Consider the following 16,398-nt stretch of genomic DNA (forward strand, 5'->3'; position numbering starts at 1 on the left):
CACACTCTAGCATAGTGCCCGGGTTTTCCACAAACAAAACAATGACCTCTCACGTCTTTGAATTGTCCATGATCTTTCTTTGGCCCTAAAGGGTTCCCACTACCCCTTTTGTTGTTGTTGTTGCCCTTTGGATGCTTGTGTGAAACCGCATTGGCCTTGGAAGTCTCATCTTTAGACTCATTCACACCCTTGTCTCTTATTCTCGATTCCTCTTCAATTCTAATGTGTTTTTGGATCTCTTCCAAAGTGTAATCCTCATTCTTATGGAGGATTCTTTTCCTATAGCTCCTCCAAGTTGGTGGTAATTTTGCCACTATTGCACCAACTTGGAAGGCCTCGGGAAGCTCAATCTTGAGAACTTTCAACTTGTTCACAATCACTTGTAACTCATGAATTTGAGGTAAAAGAGTTTTCCCATCAATGAAAGAAAATTCAAAATATTGAGAAATTAAGAATTTTCTTGTACCTTCTTCCTCAGCCTTGTACTTACTCTCTAAGGCATCCCAAATCTCCTTCGCGGATTTGGTATTGGTATAGAGATCATATAGCCTATCGGATAGGGCATTGAGGATATGACCCCTACAAAGAAGGTTGTCCTCTTCTCTCTTCCTTCTTTTCTCCACCTCCTCGGGAGTGTCTTTGTCGGATGGCTCGGCTAGAGGTGCCAAGGATGACTCAAGGATGTAGGCTATCTTGAGTGTTGTCAAAAGAAATCTCACCTTGTCTTGCCACCTAGTGAAATTGGATCCATCAAACCTATCCAACCTCACTAGGTCTTGGTTCATGATCTTGATGGTCTCCCCTTCCATTGAAACAAAGAGAAGATTAAGCTTTTGATTGTTAGAGAATATATATTATTGCTCAATGGAAATATGGAAAAACCAAATATACAACTCTATGCAAAAATACAATGGACAAGATAATATTGATTAAATAAGTATTACAACTCAATTGCTCAAAATACAAGTAAATAAAAAGATGTAGAAGAAGAAGATTACAAACTCAATACTATAACAATACAAGTAAATAAGAAGAACAAAAGAATGAAAACACAAACAAACTCTCACACAACCAAAGTGTAGAGTAGTGGGGATCACCAACTTGAACAAGGTTCAAGACCTTTGTCCAAAAGCTTATTTCCCCCTATTCTCTAAGCACTAAGGGATCTCTCAAGGAAATAGCTCTCTGGAATAATCAATCCTCAAGGTGTATTTTTCAGCCAAGTGCTTTGTGGATGAAAAATGGTGTGTCTTACAAGTGAGCATTAGGCTCCTATTTATAGAGTTTGAGATACCCCTTTGAATTTCAAATTCCACCAACCCCCATGGCTGTTACCAATGTTTAATTGGATGTTTTATGGAATTAAAATAGAGATTTGGGAGTTACTTGGCTGTTGGAACGTTCAAAATTGGATAAAAACCGAAATTCAAAGAAACTATCAGCCACTAGGGCCGCGGCGCTCGTTCCAGGAGCCGCGGCGCTCAGTCAATTTCAGCAACGAATTTTTCAGTTTTTTCCAAAACGTTCCAATTTATTCCCACTTGATTTTGTAACTTCCATACACAATATGGGAGTTAAAATCACATCTCTATCAGCCATTTCTCATATGGCTTTATGAAATCCAATCTCAAAATGTGTAACATATAATATACACATTATTGGGTAATATTTGGGAGTTACAAATTTGTAACTGATTTTGTAACTCCAAAATATGTCACATTTGGACACACACATGTGTCCAATTTTGTGACTCTCAATAATATGTTACAAGGTGTGACAAATCACATTTGTGTGACAAATCACATTTTGTCACATTATTTAATCTAATATTATATTATATGAAATAATATAACACACATTCTGCTCCAGACTACTCGGTCTTCTTCGACTTGTCACTGCCTGCAAGGAATTCGTAACATGAATTGTGGCTCCAGTATCTAACCACCAATAATTTGAGGGCACATCAATAATATTGGATTCTAAACAAACCATCACAAGACAATTACCTTTCTTCTCTAGGTGAGCTTTGAGCTTTCTACAATCAGCTTTCTTGTGCCCAAAATTCTGGCAAAAGTTGCACTTCCCTTTGAAAAACAAATTCTTATGACCATTAGAGGATGAGCTGGACTGTCCATTCCCTTTAGGACTAAGTGCCTTTTTCTTGGGAGGTCTTTGGTTACCAGAGTTATTGGAAGTGAACTTTCTCTTGTGAGGATTGTTTGGGTTTGTCACCATGGAGATACTTCTTGCCCTACCTTTTCTCATGTCCTCCTCTTCCTTGGCAAGAATAGCAGACATCTCCCCAACAGTCCATTGCTCCTTCTGAGCATTGTAGCTTGATCTGATTGAATCAAACTGAGATGGAATGTTCTCCATCACCAACCACACAATGTAATCCTCACCAAGGTCCATATCCATGGCCTTAAGTTTATGATAGTGGCCCATGAGCTCGTCAATGTGAGCCCTAATGTCACCTGAACCATCGTAAATAGTGTGATGCAGCATATTCAAGTGTTCATTCTTCTCATTCTTTGAGAATTTCTTATACTTTTCCTAAATGGCAGCAAGAAAATCCTTTGCATTTTCAGACTTGGGAATACTATCACGAATGAATTCGTCCATGTGATATCTCATAAGCATCAAGCAACAACGATTTGAGTGTTCCCAGTCCTCATAAGATTTCTTATCCTTCTCAGTAGCATCATTAGCAGGCTTAGATGGTTCATCAATTCTCAAGGCCAAGTCCATTTTCATGAAGGTCAAGTTCATCGTGATTTTTTCAATCCACTGCTTGTGGTTGGTTGCATTCAGCGTCAAGACGGCAGGAGATCTAGGAATGCTTACAGTTGAATGAGAAACAAGAGCAATAACTATTAAATACATGTTATGATAAACCATGTCATTTGTGCTCTTTTCTCATCAATATATGATCGCAAAATAACAAATGATCATTGTGTATGCTAGAGTTATTAGACAAACACATAAAATAGAACTCATACACAGGTAAGAACAATCTATTAAACATTATAATCAAATACATTAATTTACTATCGAAAGGATAGATAAATTGTGATTCATAATGTTTAATAAATTTTCTTCACCATATTAAGCATCCTTACTAAGCAATTATTATCGATAGGATAATTAATTTCTTATATAGATCTTAATGTAATTTTGGAGGAAAAAACACAAAATTCAAATAAATAATTATTTAAATGTTCCTCTTTACTGAACAATTTACATGCTTATTCTTACGACAGGAAAGAAAATAAACAATAATTGTTGACATTATATAATAAGATTTATGCCACAAAAGATTAAATATAAATACAATTATGAAAACAAATCTATGAATTAATCTTGTGCATAAACATATACAAATAGTAGGATATGAGAATAGGAGTGAAATGGTAAAAATTTGGCCAAAAAAAGACCCCTCACGCGCCCCAAAAAAAAGGCTTTAAAAAAAAAAAAAAGTTTCAGAAAACGACATGTAGTTTACCAAAAACGACTTGTAGTTTACCAAAAAAGGACTTGTAGTTTACCAAAAACGACTTGTCGTTTGACAAAACGACTTGTCGTTTGTCACTATAAAAATCGACCCTCACACGTCAAATGACATGTCGTTTTTCGCTGAAGGGAGGCTATGTCCGTACGAACGACATGTCATTTTTTGCCTGACAGAGGCAAAACGACATGTCGTTTTTATCGTCTCTGTCACCCAAAATTGACCCGTGGGTCTGCTTCTCGGGTCTACGCGACCCGGTTCGTGACCCGGTCGGAGGCCATCTCCGGCCACCAAATCTGACTCTGTTTGAGGGGTTTTGCTCCATATCTCATCCTCTATCACTTTCCAGCCTCCATTTGGGTTAAAAAACTCTCAAAACCAACAATCATATATACATTTTTCTATGAAATTTTTTTTGAAAAAAAATGGGTATACATGGCCGAAAACACTCAAGAAATTCCCCAAAATTTTGTCAAAAAAATGATATGAACCCATTGATGATTAATATACTAATTTTCTTCATAGCCCAATTCGAAATTTCATTGTAAAAAAAAAATTGACAAAAAAATGAGGTATATGACAATAAGCTCTAAAATCAAAAGACCTGGCTCTTGATAGCAATTGCTAAATTATGAACAATATTATGAGCATTAAATCCATAAATCAGATTCAAATCAACATTACATGCTCATACAACAATCCAGGAACACATTTTATTTAGAGCATTGAATTGAATATATAGAGATGAAACATACCTGACATTGAGTCTCCAATGTTCATCCTTGAATATCTCACGATCTACACAAAACAATATTAGAAAAACAATGCAAGAGAGAACTTATGGAAAGCAACCCTTACCAAAACCACATACATCTCACTTTACCCAACAACACATATGTTCTATATATATGTCTCGTATGCCTTCTTACCCAAAGGGGTATATTGGGCCTATTGGGCTTATATTATTAGATATGGTGGACTATGGTTTAATGGGCCAACCTATAGTCTTTAGGGTGCTACCATGTGCCTCAATTGCAATTAGATTAATATTAACCATCCCATTATGGTCTTTAACTATTCGTAGGCACTCTAGAAAATGATTGTGATAATGGAATTATGTTTGTAATTATATTAGTCCATATAAAATTCTAACATTACTAAGTGTTTACAAAAATTATAATTTTCTATCATTATAAAAAAATTATAATTTCCGTACTCATATTGTATTTTTTTTTTAAATATTATAAAAATACATTTTTACAATATATTTATATAAAGGAGAGCCTTAAGAAGATGATGCATTTTCTTAGTTTTTCTAATTCTTTTAAATATTATAAATCTATATATTTATATAAAGACACTCTAAAATTGCTCTAAATCACTCTATATATTTTCTTAGTTTTTCTCATTTTTTTATTCAACATTTTCTAAAAACAATATATTTTATTCTATTTAAAAAAAAAATTAACTCTCTTTTATTTTATTTTAATTTCTAAATATCTATCTATATATAATAATACATTAATTACTATTAAATATATTTTCTTTTATCTTTGTTTCTAAACATCTATCTATATATAATGATACATTAATTAACTAATTTAAATAGAGATATTTAAATATCTTTTTAAATGAGATATTTTTAAAAATATATATTATAATTAAAACGAAACATGCATGCATATATACATATATATTTAAATAATTTAAAAATTAAACTACAACACAATTATATAAAAGAAAATATATTCCGATTTACTCTATTTTAGTCAAATATTTTTTCTAAAAATTCAATATGAACTCTTTGTTCGATAAATTTTAATAATTTATTTTACCATTTTAAAAATAAAGGGTCCAAATAAGTAATTGACCAAAATACATATGGTTCAAATAATCTATCTATATATATTCATATTCTTAACGTTTTGACAAAACACGAGGTCTAAAAGTTAATTTGTTAAAAAATAAAGGGTATAATTGGGTAATCGGCTAAAAAATAAGGTTCAAAATGGTGTGAACCCTTACATAAAACATATTATATATTGTTGACGCGGTTCTTCGCCAACAGGTAATTAAGAAAATAAGAGGAAGGGATTAGAGCTTATGTTGAACCGAAATAGATGAATGATCTTTTTTAGGAATGGGCTGGTGACACAATTACGTTTTTAGGTGGTTCAAAGGTTAAAATCCTTATACTCCACCAGTCAATATTATTGCTATATGCTCGGTATTCTTTTACAGAGTATTTCTTACACAATAGAATCCAACCCTTTGCAACTCCCAGGGTCTCCATATTTATAGGAGAGGGCACCTAGGAGTTGGTAAGAAGGTCATCCCGTGACCTTCTTACCTATCATGTCAACTCTGTGATAGTCATGATTAATTCCTAAACCTGACACATGAAGTGTGGTCTAATCAATAGGTAAGGGGGATAATGGGCCGCATGGGCCAACCCAGTCGTGGGTGTCTGAATGCGCACGTTCATGCTGCGTGTCCGAGAAGTCAGGGATATATCAGACACGTGATGTCTGATATATGCACGTTTACCTTGCGTGGTTGACTTTATAAAAGGTCACAGCCTCCAACTCTAGCTTGTACCAGAGCTGGATGCTTCCCTCGATCTGTGGCCTTCAGAGTCCACACTCAGTCTAATATTGGCGAACCCTTAGGCTACCTCGAGCTGAGGAGGTAGGAACTTTCTATGGCAGCTCCGGTCTTGAGGATGTTCACGTGGAAGATATGATTAGGCCGTACCTGAGCTTGCTAACAGCTCGTGGGAAAACCAGGGCGTACATATATAATTTACATTTTATAAAGAATTTTGAATCTTTTGAATACATACGCGGTCCAAAGGTTAATTTTAAAAAATAAAAGTTCAAAAAATGTAATCGGTCAAAATAGAGTGTTCAAATAATCGATCGATCTAATTTTTAACTTTTTGACAAAACACGAAGTGTAAAAATTAATTTTTACAAATGAAGGGTAATCGACCAAAATAACCATTGCACAAAACATAAATTTCTTCATACATAATATAAAAATTTTATAAAAAAAACATGCAAAGTGTATAATAATAATAATAAATATATGAATAAAATTACGAGTATGACAAGCTGTTTGAACTTTGTTTTCAACATTTTAATTTTTGTAATACAATGAATACAATCATAAAAAAAAATTAGGGTCAAGACGAGTCCACGTGTCCATATAAGAATATATGTTGTACGAGTATGGTGACAAAGATTATTTACCAGACAATCTTCCTAATAAATTTTTTTAATTATTACAAAAACTACGTGAACACAGTTATGTTTTATAGTTAAAAATAGAATAAAAAGTACAGTCACGTGGCTCGGAATAAAATTCCACCATATTATATATCATTCTCTTTCTGTTATTATAAATAAGTGGGACCCACGAAAATTAAGAAGGGATTTTTTTGTTTATACGGTAACTAATAAAAGTCTTTTCAAATTTACAGAATGAAAAAAACAAATACAATTTTTAAAAAAAAAAACCAGAAATACTATCTTTGCTCCTCCATTCCAGGCGAGACTTTTCTCTTCCATTCCAGCAGTGACTTTGCTCCTCCACTCCAGCCGAGACTCTTCTCCTCCATTCCAGCCATGATTCTGCTCCTCCACTCCAGCCGAGACAAAAGCTTCTCCTCCACAGCAACCATGGGTATTCCAACCGGAGCAGCTGAAGAAAACAAGACCCAACAAAAAAATGCAACGAAAAGAAAACTGAAATTGCACAAATCAAACAACATGTGAAACAATGGGTATTCTGTAATCTTTAATTTAATATTGTTTTAGTTTTTCTTCTATTTTTCAATTTTTCTTAACATTTTAGAATCTCTTTAATGGTTCAATTTTCCATTTCAGATTCTACAAAGAAAGTTGCAAAAATGATCTAACATCCAAATTTAGGAGTTGCTACAGTCCATTTATAGGTACTATATTGTTATTCAATAAAAATTGAGCAACCAAAATTAATTATTATTTTTTAATGTCAGAATCTCACTTGAATTCAGAGGTAATTTCTTTGGAAAGATTGTGGGTTTTACTTGTTTGTTGCATTTTTGGGTTGCATTATGTTAGATAGCTATATTTTCTTCTTTGTTTTGATTAATTGGAAGTTTATGATGCTCTGTTCTTACTGATGTGTCTTTTCTTTTTACATTTCAGGTTGCATTTAGTTGCTAATGGATGTTTAGAATATAGTGGTGAATTGTAACCAACTAAAATATAGTTTCAGCAAAACGTAAGTTGCATATAAGAATATTGAAAGTTGGATTAAGCTGCAAAACACTTTATTTATTATTTATATATTCTTAGAGTTTCTATTTCAATTATACAGTTCCATTTTCATTTGAGGCAACAACACAATGTGAGCTCTATTTGCAATTAGAAATTGCTCCCGTCATATCCAAATCAACAAGCTAATCACACTTGTCCAATCCTGTAAATTCCAATTCAAAATACAAAAGATCCATCAAATCTAGGTGGCATTAAGTCTCAATCAGCAAAGGTAGGTTGCTTAACATGATTAATTTTGAATAATTAGTTTTTTAAGTTGCTATATGTTGCATTTGGTTGCATGGGGTTGTTTTATAATTTGCAAATAATGGGGTTGTTTTATAATTTGCATTTGGTTGCTATATGTTGCATTTGGTTGCATTAGTTGTTGTGTTGCATTTTAGATTGCACTTAATTCCTACGTGTTGAATGAAGCATTTTTTGAAAAATTTATTAGGTTGCAATTTTTAAATTGTATTGGGTTGCCATATGTTTCTTTGTTGCATGATGTTGTATTGGTTTACATTTAAGGTTAAAAGTGAGATGTACCATTTGTTGACATGTTCCCTTAGTTGCAATGTTGCAAAGTTTCTACCTCTTATGCAACATCTTCAACCTTTTATGCAACATCTTCAACCTTTGTTGCAATCAATTTTGAAAAATGTGCAACTTTAGTTGCAACATCTACAATATTGCATAGCATTGCATTGAAATGCATTTGAAATTGAATGGCAGTTGCATTGGGTTGAATTTACAAAATAAGTACTTAAAATTATTTTTGGTTGCATTAGATTGAATTTAAGATTGTATTGGGTTGCTTTAAGTTGCATTGAGTTCGCATTTTAAGTTGCATTGGGCTTTCATCGGGGTTATTTGGCCTTGCATGTGGGTTGATTTAGGTTTCATTAATTTGCATTAAGAATTGCATCAGGTTGCATTTGGTTGCATGTGTTGATTTAGGTTGCATTCGTTTGCATATAAATATCTCAGATTAGGAGTTGAGGTTCTCTTGTATGCAACCTTTGTTGCAACCTCTTTTGAAACATCTACAACCTCTTTGACAACATGAAGTTCAACCTTTGTTGCATTTTGGTTATTTTTAGGTTGCATTTGAAATTTAATTGGAGTTGCATAGGGTTGTATATGTTGCCATGTGTTTCTATAAGTTCCAAAGCATTACATTGGATTGCATTTCAGGTTGAGTGAGATGCATTACATTTTATAATTTGGGTTGCTTTAAGTTGCATTGGGTTTTGTATTTTAAGTTGAATTGGGCTTGCATTGGGGTTGGCCTTGCATGTAGTCTTTATGATGCCATGGGGTTGCAGTAGACTTTTATTTGAGGCTGGAGATGAGTGTTTTTAAGTTGATATATTTTGCATTTGGTTTCATATATTTATTGTATAATTTGCTAATAATGAGATTAATGTAGTTGAAGTGGTTTGTTGTGTTACATTTAAAATTGCAGTTCATGGTTACATAGAGCTATAGTAGGTTGCATGGGCTTGAAGCTGAGATTGCAGTGAATTTCTTTGAAAATGCTTTAGGATTCTTAGGATATTGTTTTGGGTTCTTTACCATATTAATAAAAAATAATATGCACTTCATTTGTCGTTTATTAGGTTAATTTGGTTGCAGGAATGGATAGCGTTGCAATTGTAATCCAACACAGTGGGCAATGGGATGAAAACAGAAGAAACTACATCAACTTCGAAGTTTGTGGTCTACTCATTCCAAATAGTTGCACCTACAACAACTTGGTTGGAATAATATGTGAACAGTTGAAGTTGCAACCAGAATCAACAGTTTTAAAAATCGAGTCTCAAGTTAGAGAAGGATACCCTACTGTACGCCCTGATTTTCCCACGGGCTGATAAGCAAGCTGAGCTGCGGCCTAATCATGATTATCTCGTGGACCTCCCCAAGACCGGAGCTTCCGTCATAAGGTCGTACCTCCTTAGCTCGGGGCAACCCAAGGGTTCGCCAAGATTGCCTAAGACTTGAGCCTGGACTCTGAAGGCCGAAGGTCGAGTTAAGTATCCAGCTCGTGGTACGAGCTGAAGATGGAGGCTATGACCCTTTGTAAAGTCAACACACGCAAGGTAAACGTGCATATATCAGACATCACATGTCTGATATGCCCTGACTTCTCGGACACGCAGCAGGAACGTGCGTATTCAGACACCCACGACTGGGTTGGGCCGTGCGGCCCATTATCTCCTTACCTATTGATTTGACCACACTTATGTGTCAGGTTTAGGAATTAATCATGAATGTCACAGAGTTGACATGATAGATAAGAAGGTCACGGGATGACCTTCTTACCAACTCCCAGGTGCCTTCTCCTATAAATATGGGGACCCTGGGAGTTGATAAGGGGTTGGTTGGATGATCTTTTGTAAGAAATATCCTGTAATCATATACCCAGAATAGAGCAATAATATTGACTAGTGGAGTAGATGGATTTTAACCTTTGAACCACTTAAAAAACCGTGCATTGAGTCACCGTTTCATTTTCTAAGATCACATATCTGTTTCAGTTCATTATTAGCACTAATCCCTTTCTCTTCTTTTCTTAAATTACCTGTTGGCGAAGAACCGCGTCAACACCTACTTTCAAAATTGTTGATGATTCGCAATTGATGTTCTACATGGACTTGAAGAAAAAGGAAATAGATTTAACAAAATATCCATTGTGCCTCACAACTGAGATCAACTCAATTAGGCAATCGTTCTTCTCAAATAGGAGTACAACAACACAAAATCAACTGTATGATGAAGTTGCACAAGCAGAAGGAGAGGCATCCTAGAATAAAAATCGAAGACTGATACATATTCATTCATCATTGCTTTATTTTTTTTTAAAAACAAAGAAATTGTTTTGGTACAAAATAAGATGATACAAATCAATATGCATAGTTGATTTTGTAGGTCTAGACAATTGTTTTGAATCACTTTCTTTATGTTTTACTTGAAAAACTAAGATGATTTGATTGATTTATATGGTTTCTTTACAATTTAAAAAATTGCTTTATACACAGTTGTTTTGATAGCTTACAGATTTTTGAATTTGATCAATTTGGTTGACTATGTTGCTAAAAGATAGGTTGCTAGTTATTTGTTTACTGAGTTGCTTAAGATATTTGATCAAATTGCAAATAAGAAATTTAAAGTAGCTTTATTGCTTTGCATCTGAGGTTGTTGATGGTTGCATTGGGTTGCGTTAGGTTGCATTTTGTTATATTTGGTATGCATTTGATGTTGAAGGGAGTTACAATGACTTTGTAATTGAGGTTGCAATAGGTTGCAGTGGGTTTGCATTTAAGGTAACTAAATTAGCTGCATTAGGTTGAAATAGGCTTGCATTTGAGGTTGCATATAAGATGCAAAATTAGAGCAATCTATGCAACCTCATCAATGTCTGTTTCAACCAGTTTTGAAACATGTGCAACTTTTGTTGCAACAAGTACAATATTGCATGGAGTTACATTTGAAATTTCTAGGCAGTTGCATTGGGTTAAATTTACAAAATATTACTAGGTATTTTGAGTTGCATTAGATTGCATTTAAGATTGTAGCAGGCTGCTTTAAGTTGCATTGGGCTTACATTTGAGGTTGCACTTGGTTAAATTTTAATGATTTATTTTGCATTGGGTTACATTTGAATTTACATTGGGTTGCATTAGGGTAGGTTACGCTTGCATTAGTTTCAATGAGCGTGTATATAAGGTTGTAGATGGTTGCATTGGGCGTGTATGTAAGATTCCTAAAGCATGTGGGTTGCTTTACGTTGCATTAAGAATTGCATTTAGTTGCATTCGGTTGCATAGAGGTAACTCAGACTTTCCATGTGTTGCTTTAGATTGCATGTGGTTGAATTCGTTTTCATATGAATAACTCACATTAGGAGTTGTAGTGGGTTGCACTTGGGCTAGCCATGTGTTGCTTTAGGTTGCATGAGGTTGCAGTGGGCTTCTATTTGAGTTTCATTGGCCTTCATTTAATTTTTCCTTAAGTTGCCTCAGTTATATAAGAAAAAAATAACATTTGAGTCTCTTTCTTGCTTAAGATATTTGATCAATTGGCAAATAAGAAATTTAAAGTTACTTTAGATACTAGAAACATGTTCCTTCTCAAAAAACTAAAAAACTAATAAATGTCTACATCATAAACAAAGCTAAGAAATATATTTGTCTTTATCCTTTCTCGTTTCCTTTTTCTTCTTTGCTTGAGCCTTGCGGGGTGCAACATATCGACCTGAATACTCAGACTCACTCTCATATCAGAAATTTGTTTTGAAGATAACAACTGATGAAGAGCAGTAATCTGGTTGTGCTTGATTAGGGCATGACATTTCGCTCGATGATGATTTTTAGGAGGAACAATGAATTGCATATCCTACAAAATAAGTACAAGAAAATAATGAAAATAAAATAAAACTATAGAATAATGAGTCGCAATAAAGCACATTAACCTAATGCAACCATAATCAACCAGATACATTTACATGATGACACAAATAAAAGCATATAGTCATATTTAATCAATAAAAAGATCATAAAGCAACCTGATGTAACTACATGCAACCTTAAACACAACGTGCTGCCACAATCAAATATATGCAACATCATGCTACCACTAAGTAAAGCAAGTAACCTGATGCAACTACATGTAACCTTAAAGTGAACCTGATGCAACTAGATGCAACCTTAAACACATAATAATTACATGTTGCCACAATCAACTAGATGCAATCTCATGATTCCACAATCTTCTAGATGCAACCACATGCAGCCTCAACCAAATGCAACCAATATCAACCTGTTGCAATCTAATGCAACTTAAAACACAACATGATGCAACCAGTCACAACCTAATGCAACCAACGACAACCAGCAGCAACCAACGACAACCTAATGCAACCAGCCACAACCTGTTGCAACTTTAAACACACAACAATTAAACAAAAAACAAAAAAACATAAAGTGATGGACCCAAAACGGGTATGTTTTAAATATTTATACTCGCAAGCGCACGAATCATATTTATAGAATAGTTTTCGTGTAAGCACGAGATCGAACCCAAATGAATTATCTAAAATAAAAAAAAAAACTATTTTAAACCAAAATTAATAAATTCTAACCTAGCTCCAAAGATTAATGGGTTTTAATGTTATGAACATAAAATAAAAGATTGAAAATAAAGCAATTTAAGAGAATAGAAATAAACCAATAATGATTTGAAAATAAGTGGTAAAAGGAAAGATTATTAAGATACTAGAATCCACAAAATGTAAGTTTAATAATATTTATTAGTATATTGATTCCCAAGTTTTAGCGATAGTTAAAATAATACAAACTATCGTTTTCCAAATAGATTTATAATTTTAAGCACAAATTACTTCTAAAAAGATATGATTTTTCTTCATTTTTCAAAATTATAATTTCAAAGCATTTAGTGTAAATCAATCTAATGAAATAACAAATAAATCAATGAACATTATTTATAAGGCAAAACATAATATTTTTGTTCTAAGCATGGATGTGTACAATTTAATGACACATCTTACACAAAGAATATTATGTTTTTGTAAAAATGAAGAACAAAGTGTAAATATGGTCTAACAATCTAAAATACAAGATATTTAAGATGAAAGAAATATATGAAGAAGAAAATTCCATAAACCTTGTTGCATTACAAGGGAAATCAACATACAACATAAATATTACCTAGTTACAAGTTGCTTTATCATGATCTTAATAATCTTATGAAAAAGGTTAGAAGCACATAACTAGAGTAGAAATTACATTATAAATGACATACATACTTGCAAAATGCTCTTGAAAAACCCAAAATGGAAGAGAGAATGGTAGAGAGAAAATGAGAGAAAAGAAGATGGTAACCAAAAATTAAACACCCCAAATGGTCTTGAAATACCATATTTATAGCCAAAATGAGATTATTAAAATAACCAATTTAAATTAATTAAATTGATTAAGTTAATTAAAAAAAAAATGGTATGTAGAGGTAATTTATAGGGTGTAATGATGATGTTGTGGTGAAAATGTGTAGAGAAAATGGTAAAAAGTTGGCATTTTGAACATAGGGGACAAATGGTACACTTATGCAATTTTAGGCTCAAAATGGGAAAATGCAGCTATTTGGCTGCTGGTGGCAGGCGGCTGGCACGCGCAGCAGGTGATGCTCCGCTGGGATGCTTGGGCCAGGCGAGTTGGGCTTCAGATGGGTGAAGGAGGCAGGCCCGTGTGGCTTGGATTGGGGCGAATGGGTGCATGTGATGAGGAAGTCTTTAGCTGGCTGGGTGGTGCATCAGAGGCCAGGCGGAAGGAGGTGCGCGGCTGGGAAGTCTTCGGGTGGTGAAGCTGCTGGAGCCGGCTGGTGCATCAGGCTGGAGGAGCTGATGGAAGGCTGAACGTGGGCCTGGGTACTTGGTTCTAGTGTGGGCCTGGTGGGCATTTGGGAAAAAGCCATTTTTTTCTTCTTTTCTTTTCTTTGAAAATGCCACATTTTCCTTGCTTCTCAAGAGCAAATAAATTACAACAAAGTTCCTATAAAACAAACATAAATTAAATTAAAATTAAATATTTTCCATAATAAAATATACAACAAAAGTTCCATGAAAATATTTATTAAAATTTAATTTACTTAAACATTTAAGTTCAAAATTGCATCTTTTTACTCATAACTTATCAATATTAATTTCAAATAATTAAACTACAACATATTATAATAAAATATCTATAAAAACATATAAAAATCTAAAAAATTACAATAAGACTAATAAATGCAAAATTACTTAAAAACTTAATAAAACAATTAAGAACTCAAGAATTAAGCAACAATTAGCACATAAAAAGTGATAAAATAACTCTATTTTGTAGAGTTATCACACCCCCAAACTTAAAGTTTTGCTAGTCCTCAAGCAAAATAAAAATTAAAACACACATTTTTTTTATTGGTGATATAAAAAGGATTTTCTCAAAAATTGCACAATGAAAATAAATCTAAAAAATTATTATGAATAAAAGTTAAGCTTATGTAATTAATTAAATTGTCAATTTTGCTTTTAGAAAATAGGTTTTCATTAAAATTATTTTTTACTTAAACTTATAGGAAATAAGAGTGTTCTTGTTATGAAAAATGTAATTTTTGTTACAAGCAAAATTGACCCTATAATTAAAAACAAAGCTTAAGAATTATTCATATTTTTAAGAGAGCTACACTCAAACTCAATCAAGATTTTTATCATTGAAAATGAAAAATATCACCAATTTTTTTTTTTTATCAATGAAAATGAAAATTAAAAAGGATTTTTAAAATTGTTGTTATTATTTTTTTTTAACAAGACAACAATATATATACTTTTACAAAACAACACAAAAATTAATAAAGTTTTTTTTTTCAAACAAACATAAATAAAAACAAAAATTAACACAAAACATAAAAATTAAAAACAACGCAAAACAAAAACACAATAAATCATACTCTCCTTAATGATAATAACTATATAAACTCGATACCCCCAAACTTAATTTAAGCATTGTCCTCAATGTGTCAAAATATAAATATAAATTAAAATTGACAAGAGTTTAGATTTTAGAATGGTCGTACCTCGATATGGTGCACCGCTAAGAGAGTAGAAGATACAACAAACAAAAATTAAATCACACATAAAACAAACAAAACAAATAAAACACAAGTTAACAAGATCAAATAGGAGTCAAAGAGCATGGTAAACAGGGTCCTCAAGGAGGATCTCATCCACTTCATCAGTTTTTAATTCTAAAAATGGTTTTAATTTTTGTCCATTAACTTTAAATATATCACCATTTTTAGGATTTTCAATTTCAATAGCTCCATGTGGAAAAACAATATGAACAATGTAAGGACCGGGCCACCTAGAGCGTAACTTTCCCGGGAATAAATGCAAACGAGAGTTGTATAAAAGAACTTTCTGACCTGGAGAAAAATCTTTTCTCAAAATATTTTTGTCATGGTAAAATTTCATACGATCCTTATACTTTTTTGAATAGTTATATGCATCATTCCTAATTTCGTCTAGTTCATTTAGTTGAAGCTTTCGTTTCTCACCTGCTTTGTCTAAAGAAAAGTTTAACTGCTTAATTGCCCAAAAGGCTCTATGTTCTAACTCAACAGGTAAGTGGCACGCCTTCCCATACACAAGTCTGTAGGGTGACATGCCAATGGGTGTTTTGTACGCGGTACGATACGCCCATAATGCATCAGTGAGTCTTAGGACTAATCTTTCCTAGTTGGATTCACAGTTTTTTCTAAAATGTGCTTAACTTCCCTATTAGACACTTCAACTTGACCACTAGTTTGTGGGTGATATGGTGTTGAGACTTTATGTGTAATGCCATATTGCTTCATCTGTTCAAATGGCTTATTACAAAAGTGTGTACCGTTATCACTAATGATAGCACGTGGTGAACCAAAACGGGAAAATATATTTTTTTTCAAAAGCTGAAGCACAACTTTGTTGTCATTAGTGTGGCATGCAATAGCTTCAACCCATTTAGACACATAATCAACTCCAACAAGAATATA

This window comes from Humulus lupulus, chromosome 8, assembly GCF_963169125.1.
Source record: "Humulus lupulus chromosome 8, drHumLupu1.1, whole genome shotgun sequence".
NCBI classification, from domain to species: domain Eukaryota; kingdom Viridiplantae; phylum Streptophyta; class Magnoliopsida; order Rosales; family Cannabaceae; genus Humulus; species Humulus lupulus.